Source organism: Canis lupus, chromosome 18 (genome assembly GCF_048164855.1).
Source record: "Canis lupus baileyi chromosome 18, mCanLup2.hap1, whole genome shotgun sequence".
Taxonomy (NCBI): domain Eukaryota; kingdom Metazoa; phylum Chordata; class Mammalia; order Carnivora; family Canidae; genus Canis; species Canis lupus.
In genome coordinates this window covers 7,156,703-7,175,037 of record NC_132855.1, presented here as the reverse complement: position 1 = coordinate 7,175,037, position 18,335 = coordinate 7,156,703, and the positions used below count along the sequence as shown (strand labels likewise).

General features: G+C 35.8%; 1 protein-coding gene and 1 long non-coding RNA gene across 21 annotated transcripts in view; one reads left to right on the top strand and one right to left on the bottom strand.

Annotated features, from left to right (window-relative positions):
- Window positions 1–18,335, top strand: part of FOXP2 (forkhead box P2) — a 554,812-nt gene that overhangs the window by 378,797 nt on the left and 157,680 nt on the right. The gene's annotated exons all lie outside the window — the stretch shown is intronic.
- Window positions 1–18,335, bottom strand: part of LOC140608620 (uncharacterized) — a 49,745-nt gene that overhangs the window by 29,221 nt on the left and 2,189 nt on the right. Inside the window, exons 2-3 of the long non-coding RNA XR_012010599.1 lie at window positions 13,461–13,591; window positions 4,126–4,259 (exon numbers count right to left, since the gene is read on the bottom strand). This is a non-coding gene — a long non-coding RNA (uncharacterized lncRNA). The remainder of the gene's footprint in view (window positions 1–4,125; window positions 4,260–13,460; window positions 13,592–18,335) is intronic.

The window sequence follows — 18,335 nt, the reverse complement described above, 5'->3', positions numbered from 1 at the left end:
TCTTTCATACATAACTGTGATGTATTTTATAGGATGCAATTTTACCGTTGTATACATAGAGTCATAATAACTTACTTTGACCAAAAGCTAAAGTTGAACTGGATCTCAGGACTTTAAATGTATTCCTCACCTCAAGGATAATGCTCTATTCATTTTACAGATACTCTTATCAGTTAAGAATAGTATTCCAACACAAGTAAAAGAGATGTTAAAAACTAAGAAAAAATGGGGGAATTAATTTTTTACATAAAACAAAGAAGATGAGAGGTTATCACTTGCTAGTATTGACTCAATGTCTAAAAGATGTCACAGCTGAAGTTTTGGTAACACTCTTGGCCTGTCCCTTGTGACAAGGTAGCAAGGACTGTGTCCCAAATATGTAGGGAGAACGGGTACAACCAAGGGCAAAAGAATGCCTGTAACAGGTCAACAGAGGTGTTTGCTAAGACCACTGCAGACTTTCCTAATGTCTTATCTACTAGAACTATGCCCCATAGCCATCCCTAACTTTACAGGAGACAGAGTATCATAGTTTTCAGCACGACACATTTCCTTATCTAATAAGATCATGTTTCTGTTAGTAAGGAATAAGGAGGCGATGTACATTGAGTGTACAACTAGCTGGCTCTTTTGCAGAAATGGATATACTTAACTCATTTCTCCTAAGTGCAAAGGATAATATTTAGTATTCATCCCTAAGAAAACAGTAAGTACCTGCTATGTGCCAGGAACTATTAGAAATAAACTGTCAGTACTATTTTTTAAAAGATTAAATAGGGCATATTTCTCACCCTTGAGGACACACACATATTTTTATTAAATAATTAATTTAAAAGAAAGGACATTTTTAGTAAACAACTAAAGTGTTCCTTTAGATATGATAGATAGTGAATGGACTATGGAATAACAGTGCAGAACTTCTTTCTGCTTGGCAAGGTCAGACAACTTTGCAAACAAAGTGAAACTCAAGCTTCATCCTGAAAGATGAGTTAGGGTTTGACAAATATACAAAAGGGAGGAAGGGCAAGAAGAAGTAGTGATTTTCCTGACAGAGGGATCATCCAGTCCAAAAGTGGACAATCAAAAGAGTCAGCCATTCATTTAGCCACTCTTTGTTAGCACCGAACTGTGAGGTACAATGAGCTACAAGAAACCAAAGGATACGTGGATGAATTAAGCTAGCAGGGACCTTACTTACCTTCATGGGACTTACGGTCTAGTCATAACAAGAGTGTGCTGAAGCCTTTAAGTGCTTTGGATTAGCTGTCACACGGGGTATCTGTATAGAAAGAAAGGCTTCTAGAACCCTTATCTCCTTAAGGATATTAGGGAGAGATGGAGCTGTAAGAAGACTCTACCTTCAGTCTCACTGTTAACCCTTTAATATTCCTTTAGAAATGTGAGCCATTAAAGAGCTTTTTAGTAGAGAATGACATAAGTTTTAATTTTATAAGGTAAGAGAAACAGCCTTAGCTGCTGTGTGCAAAGTGTATGGAAGGGGGTGAAAAAGAGAAAAAGGAGAAACAAGGTAGAGCAGGGAAAAAATGATGGGAGCTTGCATGAGGCTGGTTGCAAAGTCTGGATGCATTCTGAAGATTTTGCTGAATGGATTGATGTGGGGGATGATAAAAAAAAAAAATAAGGATGATTGCAACATTTAGGATTTGTCCAAAATGTTGAATTGAGAAAGAACAACCATTTTTTGCTGTTGGTGGTGGTGGTGGTTGGTTGGTTGGTTCGATTTATTTGGCTTTGATTTGTTTTTTGTTTTGGAGTAGTTTTGTCAGAGGGATGCTTGTTAATAAGCAGTTCAGTTGATGAAATGTTAAACTTCATGTGCTTATTTCAGAGGCTAATGTTATGATCAAGGCAAATAGACATGCATATCGAGTTCATGGAAGACACAGGGACTGGAGATATAAATCTCTGAGTTTTCAGGATACAGATGGTAGAGAATCATAAATCTGAGAAAGGGCATCTGATGAATGAGGGAAGAGAGAGATGAGAATCAATGGGAAAGGAATAAAAGAAGACAACCACAGACTTAACAATAAAAGTTGGAAAACATAGAAGACATGCAGAGGAGGCTGAGAGGTAGCAGCCAGTGGATAGAGTAATAAGAAAAAGCAAAATGGATGAGAACTGGGAAACACTGACATCTGAAAGATGAGCAGAGGAGAAGCTCACATCACTTTTTTTGACTACACCATCTTCATGGCATAGAAGAAGTGAGATTCTTGTTGCTGTGTCTTACTTTAAACTTTCACAATTCAATTTCCAATGAGGGGTGCCTGGGTGGCTCAGTTGATTGAGCATCTGACTCTTGATTTTGGCTCAGGTCCGGATCTCAGAGTCCTGGGATGGAGCCCTGCATCAGACTCCCCACTGTGCAGAGTCTGCTTCTCCCTCTACCCATCCCCCCTGTGCACACTTTCTCTCTCCCTTTTTTAAATAAATAAATAAATAAATACATACATACATACATACATAAATAAATAAAATTTTTAAAAAAGAAAAAAATGTTCTAATGAGACCTGCTGAATGAGATGAGCCAAAATATTCAGCTCAATGCAATTAAACTGCACTGGTTATTGGTGAAGACACTGGGTTTTCATGGTTTGTCACCGATGTGTTTATTCTGTTTTTATAACTGAATTCATAATGGCCAGTGTCCTTCCATCCAGCTAGTCTCTGTATGGCTATGCCAATTATTCAGTGTTTAAAGCTTGATAAAGAAAAGCAGAGGAAATGGACTAGAATTGGATGGCAAATGAAAATAGGATGATAAGAAGAAGATAGGAACAAATATGTAGTTCAGACTTAACTTTTGCCTCTGTGAAAGCATTCATTTTGCATATTCATAACTTACAAGGTTGATTTTCTAATTTCAAACTTTTCCCCAAGTTAAGACTTTCCATAGACAAATGTATAATCTTTTGAACCAAATGGATATAACGATAGAATAAAGGGCACTTTAAAAAATACATACTGACATTTCTCTATGTCTCTTGATACAAACTGGTTGTGTGCTGGTGCAATGAAAAAAGATATAAATCAAAGAAAGAATCCTGCAACAGAAAGCTTTTGCATCAATGAGTATGTGGGGAGGGGGGAAGGAATAAATTCAGTGGAGAACCAAAGACCAGCCAGATCTTTAGAGGAGAATTTATCAGACAACTTGCCTTAGGACATGTACTGAAATGCAGTAGAGGAGAAGTTAAACTTAAGGGGTTGATGGCTAGACAGTTATGCTACAAAATGAAAATTTGTTCTTACTAATGGTACATTAAATTCATAATTCATTAGTAACTTTAAAGAAGAATATTCCACTGTGGCGTTTCCAACTAACTTTTGCTTACATTATTTTCTCATGAAAGTCAACTTTCCTTTTCTGTAAATCTGAGGTTATATTTAACTGCTAAAATTTTATGTTGCATAATCATTTACTTTGCATATGTTGTATTTTTTATAATTAGTCCTATAATTAATTTTCAGTAATACAGCATAAAATACTACTTTCTCTCCCTACCAAAAAAAAAAAAAAAAAACTTTTAAAAACAACGAGATATAAATGGTAAACTAGCATAATAAATTACAGTTAAATGCTAATTGTATATTTTTATTAATTTATTGGCTAGAAATTGTTGTATTATAACCTAAGATTTTTTTATGGTTTAATTTGGGTATTGTCTTTTTCAATATAATTCATTATTGGCTTTATACTTGTTTAAAGCTATGTCTGGGTGCCTGTTTATGGGTTTTCCAATCTGCATTACTGCAAGACCTTTTCAAAGTGAACAGAAAGGCATAGGCCTTAATATGAGAGAAGCGTGTTTATGAATGCTCTCATTAACTAAGATGCACTAACAGGCTGTCCCCAACTTACTAATAGGTTTCGTTGCACACAACCATTTCTGAGCCTGTTGTTTGGAAACAGGAATTCCTGTTCCCATAGAAACAATGTTGTATATGATCCCACGCCAACTCTCAAAAGCTTTTTTAACCGTAATGTAACTAAAGTAATACTAATAGCCTCTGAATGCTTTTGCTTGAGTCCAGATCTCTGATGCCCTCTGGACGTGACAATAGGGGAGTCGGATAGAAGTGGCTCCATACAACAATTACCTGGAAGCACAAGAAGTTTCTCAAAGCATGAATGAGGAGAGCAGGCCAAAGGCTTTTCCAGTGGTTTCTGATAGAGTTCTCCACAGAGGGTAGAGTGAGTAAGGTATAGGATTTTGAAGAAGGGATGTCATCCACTGGGAACAAAAGGGAGAGTAGGATAATCTAAAATTATTTAAAAGTCTTAATTTTATTTTTATGTGTACACCTTTAAAGTTGGTGGTATAGTGAAAAAAATAAAAGAAAAAAACTAGAATGCTTGGAGTCTAAATACTATCTAAAAATTTTGTGACTTTGGTAAATTACTTAACTTCTCTAGGCCTAATTCCTTAGCACAGCTTGAAGAAATTTAATGAAACGTTTTCCAAGTCTTTTTTTTTTTTTTTTAGCCTTAAAATGTTTGATTCTTCCATAGTACTGTCCGTAATGAGTAGAATATAGTGGAAATGGAACCAATGAATGGTCAGGGGATGTCTTTTCATTTCCTGTGCATTGTGTAATGCACTATGATATCATTATAATGAATAATAATGATAGTAATAGTAATAAACATGACTACAATTACAAAGGTTATCAAAATTTTACCTAGTAGAGCAGTAGTCCTCAGACTTCACTAGTCATCAGAATCACTTAGGGAGCTTTTAAAAAACTGACATTCTCAGAGCCCACCTCAAACCTAATTAAGAATCTTTGGGAGTGGAGCCCAAGAATTTCTCTCTATAAAATAGCCTCTTGTGCGATTCTGATGACCAAATGGGGAGGGAACCATTACCGTAGATGTCCTTAGTGAATTGAAATGAGAATTTAGCATGATCTGCAGTTTTCATAACAAAATTTTTTATATAAAGGATTTTTCAATATTTTTCTCATTCTTTCTGAAGTCTAATTTAAATATAAATCTGCAGAGAAAATAATTTCTTCTTAAAGGTAAATCACAGCTAAAAAGTCCTAAATTTTAGAATCTGATGTAATAGAGTTTACTTGTTCAAATGTTCATTGGAAATCTTCAGTTTTAAATTACTTTTTCTTATAGATCATCATCAAAGGGCATATTGCAAATAACAAACAAATGATTTCCTATTTTAAAGCAAAATAAGGCTCAAATTACTAGTATTTATTTCTAATATGTGAAAATATCTGGGGTATTGTGGCCACACGGGTGTATAAACTTTATCATTTTACCTAACTTTAAAAACATTTCTAGGCAATTCACAGAAAGAACCTCTATTGTATTTTGTATGTCTGTATATATTATTTTTTTTCTTTTTCATACTAGTGTATCTAGAGTCACAAAATAGATTTAAATACCTATTTTGAAGTATAACCCTTTCAGTTTTTACACAAAGGATTACTGCTTCACATGATATTTATAAATTAACTATGCATTAGATAGGAGTCAGTGAAATCTGTGAAATTTAAATGTCTTCATTTTCCTTGTATAAGAAGGAAATTATTTATATATTTATATATAAATATATATTTTTCTCAAATAGAAATTGACTATTTTATATGTTTTGACTATTTTATATATTTTTCTCAAATAGAAATTGATTGACTAACTTAGCAAAAAACAACGCATGGCATTGAAGTGTCATAAACATACCATCATATAACAGTAGTTTTCTAAGAGTTGCATAACATTACCATCATTTTTACCCAAAGAGTCTATTAAATTTTGAGGCATTGAAAATTTTGGTAGAATTTGTCACTGCATTAGTTACTTGATGTCATTCTTAAGTAGCCATTAAAAACAAAAGAAACTTAAAATATTCTATTGCTCTTTGTCCCTGTTTCTAATCACTGTCACCCTTCCTACTTTGTTCTGTGCTTCTGCTCTACCCACCGTTCGTCCTCCAGACTTATTATCTAAGTCACTTTGGGAGCACCTTTTTTTTTTTTTGTTTTCACAGAATGGTGACTGTCCTTTGGATAGGTGAGCCCAACGTGTCCTTTCCAGTATCCTCCACATTGCATGTCTCATCCCCATGTTTCCGAGGCCCGTGAAACGTGACAAAGCTGAGACCTTTAAAACAGTTCTTAATAAAAGAAGAGCAGGGAGGTGGCACTGCCATAGAGGCTCAAATCGCAAGGGTCTAATTTGGTGTTGGCAGGGTGAGATGTTGACAGGATCCTCTTTTTTTTTTCTTTCTTTCTTTCTTTCTTTCTTTCTTTTTTTTTTTTTTTTTTTTTTTCAAAGCTATTTCCATGGCTGTGGAATCACAGGGAAGGTCCTGAGTGTGTATTTTGGATTTGTCCTCAAATTTCAGAATGCCTCATTTGTATATACCAGTGTCCCAGCTGTTGCAGACTTTGTAATGAATTAGTATTGGACTCAGAAATTGAGTTTCTGCCAGAGGATGCTGGCAGTGAACATTCTCCTATAACAACAGACGAATGATAGCAGTGGAAATGCCAGGGGACTTCACAATAGCATGTCTCAGGATTCAGTGTAATGGCTTAACTTCAACATAAAGATGATCAGAGCAAGCACAGCTTTATTGCTCCACTCTGGTGAGTGGCCTGTTAGGTGCCAGTTATGTAAATGAAGATAATTACAAGAGAGTGCCAAAATGTGTCCTCCATGAGAAAGTGTGCCATTCTTAAATAGATCATTCTGCAATCATGAGAAGCCTTTGCAGGGGGCAACAAAATCCCCCTTCTATGAGAGGCTTAATATCTTTTGAGACATTGGGAGAAGAGTGCCATTTTGAGCAAAGGCCGATTGGGATTTCGCCAAGATTGCAAAGCATCTTCCCGGTGTGACCCTCAGAAATAAAGTTTTAATTTCCAGTTTAACTATCCATCTTTCTCAATAAGCATTCTTTCATACGCTTCCTTTCTGAATACAGGCCAAGTGATTAATTTAAAGAGGAGAAACATTACACTGGAAAGCATTTTTCTTAAAAACGTATGGTGAAACAGCTTATTCCTTGGGGCGGAAGCTTTATGTGTTTACAAAACGGAAACCACTTTTGAAAGAAACTTTAGCACACTCACACTCTCTGTCACACGATAAGGTAACTAGGTCCTTATCAATCCTGTGGGGTATTTGCTTTTTAAGAGTTTTGTCTCTCACCCTACAAAATAACTGCTTCCGAAATACAATGACATTTGCTTTTTTTTTTTATAATTCAAAACCTAATCCTCCTTCTTAATTACCAGCCACATGGAGTTCACCCTATGTAGAATTTTTACGTTTTTTTTTTTTTTTTTTTTTTTTAATGAAGAGTTCTTCCTCACACTATTATCCTGCGCCATCCTGCGGATAATTAGTTTTATGGGCAGAACATGACCAATGAAATTCTGTGAGCTCTGTCATAATGCAACATTCAATGGAAAAAAAAAAAAGACTAAAAGCAAAACTATCAGGTGATTGTTTCCTTGTTAGTGATTAAATCACAAACTCTGAGAGGACGGGACATTGCCTGTCTTGCCCACGTTTACATTGCTGGCATCTAAAAGAGAGTAAGGGCTTTAAAAATGTTAGTGGAAATGGACCATGATTCAGCCATTAAAAATAAAAGAGGAAAGAAAAGAAAAAAAAAGAAAAGAAAAGAAAAGAAAAGAAAAGAAAAGAAAGGAAAAGAAAAGAAAGAACAGAAAAGAAAGAAAAGAAAAGAAAAGAAAAGAAAAAAGAAAAGAAAAGAAAAGAAAAGAAAAGAAAAGAAAGGAAAGGAAAAGAAAAGAAAGAAAAGAAAGAAAAGAAAAAAGAAAAGAAAAAAGAAGAAAAGAAAAGAAAAAAAAGAAAAGAAAAGAACAAGGGATCCCGCCACTTGTAACAACATGAGTGGACCTTGAGGAGTAAGTGGAGTAAGACAAAGACAAGCATTTATGATCTCACCATATATGTGGAATTAAAAAAAAAACTAAAACAACCAAACTTAGAAAAAGGTATCAGATTACAGAGGCCAGGGGTGGAGGCATTGGATGAAGGTGATCAAAGGTTCAAACTTTCATTTGGAAAGTTGTGAAATTCTAAGAGTCCTTATCACAAGGAAAAAAAAAAAAAAAAAACACTTCTTTTTTTTTTTTTCTATCTATAGGTGGTGATTAATGTTCACTAAACTTACTGTGATAATCATTTTAAAATATGATTCAAGTCATTTTGTGTACAGTTTAAACTGACACAGTGCTCTATGTCCATCATATCTCAAAAAACTGGGAAAGAATATCAGCTGACTGAGTGATATCTGCTCGATGGCTCACCCAATCCACTAATTTTAAATGAGATTACAAAAATACCTACATTTAGGTAGAGGTATGTTTTTTAAAAATGTTAGTTTCTAATAAGGGAATAAAAGCAAATTGAGATGAAGTATTTTCGCCAGTTTGTAAAAAGGACTAAAAAGGAATGGTAATGCATAGTATTGTTGAGTATTGTAGAATGGGCAATCTCATGGACTGGTGGGATTGTGAATGGATACAGCCATTCTGGGGGAGCATTATGCTAATGTGTGTCAAAATGCAATATCTGAATATGGCTTGACCCCAAAATTAAGCTTTTGAGAGATAATTGCAAGGCTGAATTACAGGGAAGTTCATTGCAATGTTACTAAAAATCGCAAAAATTGAAGAAGTGCAAATACCTATTGGAAGAGAATTATGATAAATGAAGAAGAGCTTTTTAAGAATTGAAACTAATGTGTGCTTTGATGAATTTGAATTTTTCTCATTTATAGCTCAAAACAACTGTATTGTCTTTACCTAAATAAGTTATTCTTTCACATACAGTATTTCTTTAGCTATATACTTGAGTATTAGTAAACATTTAAAATGTTTTAATAAAACTGTAATTTTGTACATAACTGAACCTGGAAGTGTGAAAAATGCTTGCATTTTTATGTAAGCAAATTCTTAAACCGAATTACAACACCCATATGTATAGATACTTTTTCTAGAGCTATGCCTAAAATAATTGAAAGTCTCTAACTGAGGAAAACGAAATAAAACTTTTCTGGCAATAAGTAGTAATTTTTTGGATGTGACTATTAAAAAATAATGAAAGATAATACACTCTGGAAAAGTCATGTATAAAAAATGTTAATATAACTTGGTAAAGGGAAAGCAGTCTTATTTATATTGACTTCAGTGTCATGGTAGATCACTAGTGTATGCTCCAGAGTCATCGGTGTATAGGTCTGAAGAGGACCTACCCTGTGCAAGGCACGGTGACTCTTCCTAGAGGGAATGCTAAGTTTCTTCCTTTATTATAGGAGTTGCAGCCAAACTCTAGGTGTGTTTTACAAGTTTAGAAATGTCTAAAGAAACATACTTTTCAGTTAAGTATCTTTGAGTCACTAGGCTCAAGCTACTGGGCTGCACATTCTAAGGGACATTAAGATTCTTTAGAAACATATCTAACCCTTAAGGAGCTTACAGTTCTAGACTCCAAGGGCAAAGGAATATATTCACAAATAGGAGTATAGATGACTTGAGTTTTTTAATAAAAGTGTCACTTGTGCTAATGCATAGACTTGCTCCCTGGGTTTAGATTTGATGTCTATCTTCAAAGGTGAGCCACCCCAGGTTGGGCTCGGTGAGTATCTCTTCAAAAGACTCACACTCAGCGGCGCTTGGGTGGTTCAGTGAGTTGAGTCGGACTCTTGATTTCGGCTCAGGTCATGGTCTTAGGGTTCTGGGATCCAGCACTATCTCTGGCTCCGTGCTCAGCATGTAGTCTCCTTGAGATTCTCTCTCCCTCTTCCTCTGCACCTCCCCCGGTGTGTGTCAAATAAATAAATATTTAAATAAATAAAATCTTAAAAAAAAAAGAAAAGAAAGAAAGAAAGGCTCACTCTTGACTAGGTGCCTCTGAAGCCCAACAGCCTTTAAGGGGACCCTCTGGCTTCCCCCAGGGGCCAGGGCTTGTGCCTCAACCTCTCCTGAAGCCCCTGGGCAGCTTTTTAACCGCCTTGGAGTCCTCTCCCAAGCCATGGACCAAATGGAAACAATAAAGCATTTTGCAGAAGGGTTGGGGTGGGGATTAAATAAAAAAGTGGGCCATTGACTAAAGTCTGCCAGAAGAACAGAGGAGGAAGGAAGAAACAATTTTTTTACCCAACCTTCCTAGTCTTAGATCTCACTATAATAAAGGAAATACGCTAAAGAGTGAAAATGAAATAGTAGGAAATAGTCACCTTTAGGAACTTTGTTATCAAGACATTTCCTGAAAACAAAACCTTTCTGGATCCTCCTATCTTCTGCTTCTTAAACGGGTGATTTCTAGCAAGGGACACTATCTTCCAAGTGGCTATTAAAATTTTTTTATTTATGCATATTTTCTAAGAGTCATATTACCGGTAATTAAATATAAGAAATTATTTTTAAAATATTTTATTTCTTTATTCATGAGAGACACAGAGAGGCAATAGGCAGAGGGAGAAGCAGGGTCTGTGCAGGGAGCCCTATGCAGGACTCGATTCTGGACTCCCAGGATCAGGATCACTCCCTGAGCTGAACACAGGTGCTCAAACACTGAGCAATCCAGGTGTCCCAAGAAATGATTTTTAAAACAGAAAAATATTTTAACCTTTTTGATAGAGTTAAATTTTAAAAAACTCAGGGCTTAAGATTTTTAGGGCAAAAGCCCAGAAGACTCCATAAAAATTACATTGAAGCATAGTTATTGACGTGCTAAGATGATCCTTATTTCCACCATTAATTTACATTTTGTTTTATTCTAAAGAACACTTGCATGTACCTGGTACTTAATTACTATAATATGCCACTTCGTATGCTGAAGGTAATCTAACCTGAACTCTGGGATAGCTGGAACACAAAATGGAAATGCCCTGGGTTGTTCTCCAAGGGGAGTTTGTCCAGGATCTCTAAAATCTAATCTTTGGGAAATTTGCTTCAAACAATATTACACAGTTGGTGCTTCATAATTCACATGGTGTATAACACAGCCTAAAAACACAAAATCCCAACTATGATTTTACTATAAATGTATTTCTTCTTTGATTCATTCAATCAGTATTTTTTTTATTAATTGCAGTGCTTGATCAGTAGTTGGTTGTCAAAGACTAGATTTCTTCTGAGTTTAATGTTTTGCGCTTTAGACTGCCCTGAAGACTAGTAAATTGTAAACTGCTTGGGAGGATGGAATGTATTGGGAGTTCATCACCGATGGGGATGAGGTTATCCGGAAACCCGGAAGGGTACTGGGATTAGAACTGGGAAATTCTGAGGCCTCTTTGGCAGCTCTGTCATTGTGTTTCTAAGAACACTCTAATTTTAGCTTTAAGGGCTCTCCTTTAGTGGTTCTCAATCTACTGTGTCTGCACCTGAACTAATCAAGGCCTCTCCCTTCTCTAATCGTTTTTGCTCTATCTCTTCCTCCTCTGGGACTGGCCTAGTTAGCTTCTGGGTTAAGTAGGCAGAGGCTCTCTGCCTCAAGGCTCTTTCCTTTAGATCTGCTGTAGCATTTCCTCCCCTTGGTGCCAAGCAGGGTCATAATCTTTGCCTCAGGGTTCCTGGCTACTGATCCTCATCCTTGCTGAGAGGAGGGTGAATGGAGAGCCAGAGTTTTGCATTTTTCTCATTTGTGTCTCAATTGCAGGAAGCTAGAATGTGAACTCTAAAAGAAACTTTCCCTCTGCTTTTCTTGGTCTGGCTTTTCCAAAAACTGGTGCATTTACTTTTCCTTTGGAGTGGTCCACCTCCTTCTTTTGCTATGCATTTGTAGCCGCAGGAACATTCCTTCTCACAGGAAAGCAGCCCGAGCCTCCAAGTCACTGCCTGACTAACCTAGAAAATGTGGCTAAGATGACATCATTTACTCATTAGGACTGAAAAAAGATTTCCACTGATGAATAGAATTTAACTTTAGGGGTGCCTACGTGGCTCAGTCAAGCATACGACTCTTGATTTTTGGCTCATGTCATGGTCTCAGGGTCCTGAGATGGAGCCCCACCCACGCCCAGCTCTGAGCCTGCTTAAGATCCACTTTCTCCCTCTACCTCTGCCTGCCCCCCTCACCACTCTCGCATGTGTCCTCTCTCAAAAAAAAAAAAAAAAAAAAAAAAAAAATTACCTTTAAATGGAAAACTCAGTCTCAAAAAACCCCCATATCTTGGCAACCTATTCTGAAAGACTTTTGTGACTAGGATTTCTAAATTTAGCAAGTAGAAATACAAATCATTTCAAATTTAACTGGGCATCCTCTATTTTATCAGGCAACCTCCTAGATCCATCAGAACGTAGTACAGATTATTCAACGCCTGTTAGCAGATGGTATTGTTTTGTGTCTGCTTATGATGGAAGATGATTATTAAAATGTTTTTATCTTTAATATTGGTTTTTTGTTTATAACCAGCATCATGAATCAAATGTTTAATAACTTCAAAGACATTGTCTTTTAAGGATAGTGAATTGCTTTTAGTACGTAAGCTTGTATGAATAGTTCTCATGAAGAATAAGGAAAAGGAAAAACAACACGAATAGGATCTTGGAATTCCTTGTTCTAGTTGACGTAAGTAGCAATATTGTTAATGACTTAGAACCAATTTTTTCCTCCTTATGCCCAGTTTTTTTTTTTTTTTACTTATGTCTTTTATCAAATAAAAGTCCCTTTCATGATACACTCTTCCTCACCACCCCTTGTGGAAAGGCCATTAGCTTCAAAGTCAGCCAGCCAGTTGTTCAGATCTCTGACACCATTTCAAGGATATGTGAAACAGCTTGAACATATAACCTAACTACCCTGAGCTTCAATTTGCACTTCTATAATAAAGTACGGTGTTTCAAGAATGAAATGAGATAGTATGTGTGGGGATTTAGAATGATAGCTGGCAGATAATGAGCACTGACCAAGCATTAATTCTCCTTGTTTTCACTTCTTGCCTTTGCTGAACCCCCATAGCCACTTGTACCTTTTAATGGCAGGAAGCACATTTCTGTGTTGCGGTGTGGTTATATTGAGTGCATTTTTATCTTTCCTACCATATTAAAAGGTCCTTGAGGGCAGGTGATCTCCTAGCGGTGGTGATGTGGGCCTGGGAGAGAAGGGTGTACCTCACCTATTTATTTGTAAAGTTATAAACCCTTTCAGCCTCAGCAGAAATTAAAATACAACTTCGCAAAATATGATACGACATGAAGCTGTTAAGATATTTTTCCTACCCAGTGGGAAATTTTTCTACTGAATAGACTGCAGAGAACGAAATAGATATTGATAAATAAAAATCAAATCCACAGGTACACTTTCAGGAATTACCATATGCCCAGCCTGTTAGTTAAAATGCACATACCTAAAAAAAAAAAAAAATGCACATACCTATTTAGCAGTCTTTATAAACCTAAAAGCCAGTAGTTGATCTCAACTGACCGGTACTTACACGTAGAAGAACAGACATCCACTGGAGGAATTACATAATTTCAAAAGTCTTCGCTTGAAATAATATTACTTTATACTTCAGCTTTTAGAATACCTTTCAAATGCCTTATCCCATCTGATTTCACAAATCACCTATAGGCAAAGGTAAATATTATTAAACTGCATCTAATAGACGAGAAAATTAGTGCTCAGGGTGATTAGGTAGTCCAAGTTCATCAACTAATAAAAGGCAAAAAGACTGTCTGCTGAAATCTAGTCAATACCATTATATCATATTTGCTCTCTTAGTTCCAAAGAGAAGCTTTTGAATAGTCAGCTGTGCCAGTAGTATCAGCGTCATGGATATATTTTATTTTGCTGTCTTTTAAAAACTAAAGACAACCAGTCCTTAGGATGCACAATAACATAGCACATATTGTAAGTGACTCTTCAGCTTGTACTTGATATAATTGGAGGTGCCAGGCCCCTTGGCCAGGTTAAAAGTATAAAAAGACTCTGAGTAGTGATGATCCCAAATTAGAGCAGTGGAAAAATCAGGAGTTCTTTATTTAGTTATGGAGGCAACATTTCAGAAGACCTCCATAGGTCCGTGTGTCATCAGTATCTGTGGAAGTACATTTCCTACTCGAACATTTTAAATGCCAGGTTTTACCCTACTAGCTGCACTGCTCAGAACAATGAGAGGAAAAGCTTTCTCAGTTTTGTTTCCTCAGCAATTCCCATCTTTCTCTCGTTCTCAGTTAGATAACTGCACTTTCTCAGTGTCTGAATTAATTGAGACTATTCAGTGTGAACTCTTTCCTCTTCCTGCCTCTGCCTGGCAAAGTCACCTCTCTTCCCTTCTCTTCAACTTGTCTCGGAGGAAGATGTGTTTCCACTTCCCACAAGGCTGTCACCTGTTCCTGCTCCTTGATTTAGCCCCTTGACACCCCCTCCAGGGACTTTCTCAGGTCTCTTAACTTCTTACAGCTTCTCTGCTTCCTCTTAGCTGATTAGCAAACTGTCTTTAAAACCAACAACAGAAACAGGCAACCTATCAAGCTATAGTTGACTTTGATTTTGGTCTTCGCAGAACTTATCAAAATAATTGTTTGCCCCCATGGCCATATTTTTCCCTTAGAATTCCCTGCAGCCTAATTTCTACTTCAATGCTCTATGGGAACTGCTGTCTGGTAGGCCACATGCAGATTATCAAATCCACAAGAACTTTCATTAATTCTTAACCTCCTTGAGTTTTGGCGGGGTGGGGGTTGAGAACACATCCATTTTCTCCCTTCACAATTCCTTTTTTTTTTTTTTTTGCTATTTTCTATTTTTCCCAGCTTTACTGAGATATAATTAACATCATAATTCTTTTATTTAAATATATAAAACTTTCATGAGATAGGATTTATATACCATAACATTTATTATTTTAAATGATATGTTTCAGTGGATTTTAGTGTATTCACAAGGTTGTGCAACCATTACCACTATCTGATTCCCACATATTTTCACCCCCCCCCAAAGGAAACCCCATACTCATTAGCAGTCACTGAGTTTTGTCTCCTCCCTCTAGCCCCTGGCAATCATCACTAATCAATTTTGTCTCTATGCTTTTGCCTATTCTGAGCATTTCATATAAATGAATCATACAATATGTGGTCTTTATGACTAACTTCTTTCGCTTAGCATGTTTTCAGGGTTCATCCATATTACAGAATGTATCAATACTTCATTCCGTTTTGAGGCTGAGTGATATTCCATTTATAAATGGACCATATTTTGTGTATCCATTCATCAGTTGATGGATATGTGGGTTGTTTCCACCTTCTGGTTAGTAAGACTAAAGCTGCTATGCGCATTCATGTTCAACTGTTTGTGTGGACATATGTCTTCATTTCTCTTGGGTATATGCCCAGGAGTGGAATTGCTGAGTCACATGGTTATTTTATGTTCAACATTTTCCAGAAGTCTTTCGACCTCTCTTGCTGTGCACTACTAACCATTCATTGTCTTCCTTTTTTACTATCTCACCTCTAAACAAAATGTGGATGTTCCCTAAGTTTGGGTCTTCCCCTCTCTTTATTCTTTACCAGCATCTAATACTTTCCCTTTGTTCTACATGCTGTCTAATCTCTTACTTTGGGAAAGCTGTTTTCAACCTGGTCCCTCCGAAACTAGAGTTCTGCATTATTGGTATATACTAAGGAAATCTTCCGTTATCCTGACGGCAGGTAAGCAGCATTGTTTCTCTCCAAAGCCTATGTTTTCTAATCTCTGTTACCCTCTTCAAGAAGTGTGATAGCTATTCTCCCAGTTAACCTTGACTTAAAATTTTGAAGTCATCATTTACCTGTTCCTAGAAGCCCTTATTACTCTATGCCCGGTTACTAAGTCCTGCAGTTCCACTTTGACAGTACCTCTTGTGATTCTCATTTTTATTTAAAGTAGTTCTTGTGATCTCATATTTGGACAGTTGCACGTACCTTTTAACTGTTCTTTCTGCCTCATGTCTTTATCTTTCCTTACTCTCTCCATTATTTCTCATTTGTGCTTCACAATAGGACCTCAGTATTGTCATGGGGTCAGGCTTATCTTATCATTTGCAAATTTAGCAACATTTGCCTTTACCTGCTAAGTAATATGAAGAATTTTTGCCATTGATTGTTTTAGTTATGTTCATTAATTCACTTCAGCCAGATTTCCCATGATGCGTAACTAGCTTCTAAGCTAAGCAGATACTTTATCTGAGATTATTATTTTCTTTTCACTGTATATGATCCCATCACTGTATATGATCCCACATATTCTTTGCTTCTACATGGTGTGACTATGTCCTGTCATGTTTACAAAACGAGCTATTTGTTGTATAAGTTCATCACTATTTTGTGTCCCTATAAACATTTATCTGAGCTTCCCAACTGAAAATAATTTCTTCAACTTATGAACTCCTGAAATATTTTACGAACATTTTTTATGACCCTTTGACTTTAAACCAAATGTTTCTTATTAGACACAAAGCTCTTTGAAGGTAAAAGCAATGTCATATCACCCACTTCCTTCCTTCACAATTGCTCAATGCTTAGTTCTCTGCGTGGTACATGGAACATACTTCCAAAAAAATTTTAATGACAGTTATTTTTTTATGTATTTTATTTTTACGAATACTTTCCCAAATTCTTCTCTGCAATTTTATTATTAAATTGAGGAGGAAATCCAGAACACCAGATTCAAACAATAGTTTACTTTCAGATATTATACTATAATTTAATAGCCTGTATTTTCAGTTAGTATCCAGTATGCCAGTTGACATTATAACAGCAGTAATAAAAGTGTTCAGTCCATATCCAAACTAAAGATGGTGTTGGCTCCATAATGAGGGGAAAAAAAGCAACTGTAGGTATGTGAGAAATAAAAAGTAAATCCAAAGTATGTTTGGGAAAATAATAAAATATTTTATAGCAGAAAGAGAAATAACTGAGAATGCACATAAACGATTGTAGTTCCTGGACTATGTACCATAATAAATAAATATTATAAAAATCTTAATTTTAATAAAATTAGTTCCAATTCCTCTTAACCTTTCATACTTGGGACTTTTGAAGTTGGACAGAATTCCTTAATATGTGAACAGGAATTGTATTTAGTATTGCTATAGGTTATATTAATGTTCCTTTTGGGTTCCATTAGCAATTCATTATTATTAGCAGCAGAATAATAAGGAAAATATGAAATATGAATACCAAGCTACTTAATGTTATTTACTGTAGCCTGTGGAATGCCAGGCCCAAGGAAGAGAATGTGTTCTTCCCAATGAACTGCGTATATGATTCTAGACCTGAAAAAACATAACTATTAGTTACCAGTAATTCACAGGCTTATTTTACAGAAGGGTTTCTGAACTTATGTGGGAATTCAGAGCCATACTGGAAGATACTGAATATTGGGGTTTGGATCTGAACCTGGAGGACTTTGTTAGAACTTCTGAGGATGACCTAAGAATCCATTCCATCACATATTTAATTGCTCAATTGTCTCTCCTTTGGATCTACATCATGAATGCTGAGCCAAAACAGACTGACATTTGATTGGTGAACAGGATGCTTTATTCTTAATTACTCACTCTTATTATAGTACCATGAAATAAAAGATCTTAGCTTCTCAATTTGACTCGCATAGTAGTACATGCTATGAACACAATATATCCACACATTTATTCTTTAACTTTATGTAAGATATACTGTAAAACAAAAATAACAATTATTTTTTTTTAAAAAATTTGTAATTAGCTTTTTCCCCAACAAACTTAGTCTAATTATGGATCAGCCATGATAAAATGAAAGGTCAATAGCTACAAATGCATAATTTCACTCTGATAGATTGCTGTTTGAAAATAGGACATGACAATTAGATGATTAATTTTCTTCTATTAGATAGCATTATGAGACTTCAGATTACATTTATCAGTATATTCTCTTTAGTGGGAACATACTACAAGGAAAGGCCAAACAGAATAGGAATTCACATCCTTTATGGAAGGATCTGAATATGCTTTTTATCAACTACACTTGTGAAAATAATTAGACAATGATATTCTGTTTGAAAACTTATTTTACGTTCAGTGTTCAAAGTAACATGGTAAAGACGTCATATGTTAAAGGTTAAAACATGTGAGTATGAGGAGCAAAATTTTGAATGTCCTGCTGGTATTTTTTTTTTTTTTTTTGGTTCTGGTTATCTGCAAAGTATACACCCCTTGTCAGTATAACTAGGGAGTGCCTGTGTAAACATTCTTGTTTTGCCTGTTCCACATAATCGTTTCTTGTATCATATTTCTTCTGACCTCGCTATCTGAAACCAATTACAGGAGATCCATTTGGGCTGCATCTATTTT